The sequence below is a fragment of the Euprymna scolopes genome, chromosome 32 (genome assembly GCF_053919585.1).
Source record: "Euprymna scolopes isolate OS-2025 chromosome 32, ASM5391958v1, whole genome shotgun sequence".
Lineage (NCBI taxonomy): Eukaryota > Metazoa > Mollusca > Cephalopoda > Sepiida > Sepiolidae > Euprymna > Euprymna scolopes.
This window is the reverse complement of record NC_136513.1, coordinates 22,906,813-22,910,000: the sequence shown is the minus strand read 5'-3', so window position 1 is coordinate 22,910,000 and position 3,188 is coordinate 22,906,813.

Here is a 3,188-nt window from a genome sequence, read left to right as displayed (position 1 = left end):
AATTTGCTTAAAACCCGGCATGATCCACAAACTTTAGCACTGACTCATTCACTATTCTGAGTAATGCTCATTCGACCTATCACCTAAAGATCTTGGAGACTATTCACGTTCGTTTGAAGAAGCGTTCTCTCTGCAAGCAAAGAAAATGTCTCCTACGTTTGAACATGATAAGTCTCTAGGTGATATTATACGTATCGTTATTTTAGACATATAGTGTATACCGGTTTCTTTTTTGTTTTTTTCTAATGTATTATATCGCTATTTTTTTTAAACGTATCATCTCCATCTATTTTTTTAAACGTATCATCTCCATCTATTTTTTTTAAACGTATCATCTCCATCTATTTTTTTAAACGTATCATCTCCATCTATTTTTTTTAAACGTATCATCTCCATCTATTTTTTTTAAACGTATCATCTCCATCTATTTTTTTTAAACGTATCATCTCCATCTATTTTTTTTAAACGTATCATCTCCATCTATTTTTTTTAAACGTATCATCTCCATCTATTTTTTTTAAACGTATCATCTCCATCTATTTTTTTTAAACGTATCATCTCCATCTATTTTTTTTAAACGTATCATCTCCATCTATTTTTTTTAAACGTATCATCTCCATCTATTTTTTTTAAACGTATCATCTCCATCTATTTTTTTTAAACGTATCATCTCCATCTATTTTTTTTAAACGTATCATCCCCATCTATTTTTTTTTAAACGTATCATCTCCATCTATTTTTTTTAAACGTATCATCTCCATCTATTTTTTTTTAAACGTATCATCTCCATCTATTTTTTTTAAACGTATCATCTCCATCTTATTTTTTTTAAACGTATCATCTCCATCTATTTTTTTTAAACGTATCATCTCCATCTATTTTTTTTAAACGTATCATCTCCATCTATTTTTTTTAAACGTATCATCTCCATCTATTTTTTTAAACGTATCATCTCCATCTATTTTTTTTAAACGTATCATCTCCATCTATTTTTTTTAAACGTATCATCTCCATCTATTTTTTTTAAACGTATCATCTCCATCTATTTTTTTTTAAACGTATCATCTCCATCTATTTTTTTAAACGTATCATCTCCATCTATTTTTTTTAAACGTATCATCTCCATCTATTTTTTTTAAACGTATCATCTCCATCTATTTTTTTTAAACGTATCATCTCCATCTATTTTTTTTAAACGTATCATCTCCATCTATTTTTTTTAAACGTATCATCTCCATCTATTTTTTTTAAACGTATCATCTCCATCTATTTTTTTTAAACGTATCATCTCCATCTATTTTTTTTAAACGTATCATCTCCATCTATTTTTTTTAAACGTATCATCTCCATCTTATTTTTTTTAAACGTATCATCTCCATCTATTTTTTTTAAACGTATCATCTCCATCTATTTTTTTTAAACGTATCATCTCCATCTTATTTTTTTTAAACGTATCATCTCCATCTATTTTTTTTAAACGTATCATCTCCATCTTATTTTTTTTAAACGTATCATCTCCATCTATTTTTTTTAAACGTATCATCTCCATCTATTTTTTTTAAACGTATCATCTCCATCTATTTTTTTAAACGTATCATCTCCATCTATTTTTTTAAACGTATCATCTCCATCTATTTTTTTTAAACGTATCATCTCCATCTATTTTTTTTAAACGTATCATCTCCATCTATTTTTTTTAAACGTATCATCTCCATCTATTTTTTTTAAACGTATCATCTCCATCTTATTTTTTTTAAACGTATCATCTCCATCTATTTTTTTTAAACGTATCATCTCCATCTATTTTTTTTAAACGTATCATCTCCATCTATTTTTTTTAAACGTATCATCTCCATCTATTTTTTTTAAACGTATCATCTCCATCTATTTTTTTTAAACGTATCATCTCCATCTATTTTTTTTAAACGTATCATCTCCATCTATTTTTTTAAACGTATCATCTCCATCTTATTTTTTTTAAACGTATCATCTCCATCTATTTTTTTTAAACGTATTATCTCCATCTATTTTTTTTAAACGTATTATCTCCATCTATTTTTTTTAAACGTATCATCTCCATCTATTTTTTTTAAACGTATCATCTCCATCTATTTTTTTTTGAACGTATTATCTCCATCTATTTTTTTTAAACGTATCATCTCCATCTATTTTTTTTAAACGTATCATCTCCATCTATTTTTTTTAAACGTATCATCTCCATCTATTTTTTTTAAACGTATCATCTCCATCTATTTTTTTTAAACGTATCATCTCCATCTTATTTTAAACGTATCCTCTCAGATTTCACTCGGATATAATTGAGCCTCAGACAAATTGGTATTTATATTATGTACTGCTAATCAAAAATTTAAGAATCTTAAAAATCTTTAAAAAATACTTCTTTTAAGGATAGATTTTAAACTCTTCCGACTTAAGGTTACCAATACTACACTCTAAAAGGTTCATTCCAATTATTTATTTTTAAAATTTACTTTTTTATAAAATTGGGCTTTTTGCACATTATCCAAATGTTAAAACCAGAGACAAAAATTCTATTAAATTGTACAAAAAGTGTATAAAAAGTTTATGAAAACATTCAACAATCAAACTTAATAATGAGTTCTACCTCCCCTGCTTTTGATGACTTCAAAAATTCTTTGTGGCATGCTAGAAATAAGGGTTTCCATTAAGGTGCGAGGATTCTGTCTCATTTTCTGAAGATGGCTTCACGAAATTCATTTTTTATAGAGTAGTGTTTGCCATTTCGATAAAACTCTCTTGTCATCCATCCCCAAACATTTTCAATTGGGTTGAAGTCCGGTGAGCATGCAGGGTGTCCCAAGGGATGGACTCCATTTTCTTGTAGAAAGTTCAAGGTCCGTCTTGCAGTGTGGATTGCAGAATTATCCTGTTGGAATAACTATCCATCCCCACAAAAAACGATGACCCTCCATCATCAAAGATGCTTTTTGTAGCATAACCAGCTGCTGTTTGACGACCCTGCACCACCTGGAGCTCCATCGTCCTTCTGTAAGAAAAGGCACCCTATACCATTACGGACCCTCCACCACTATGACGTGTTGAAAAAATTTCAAGGGGCATGTTTTTGTCATGCCAATATCGCTGGAAGCCATCAGGACCATCTAAATTGAATTTTTTCTCATAAAAAGCAGAACTTTCTTCCACTT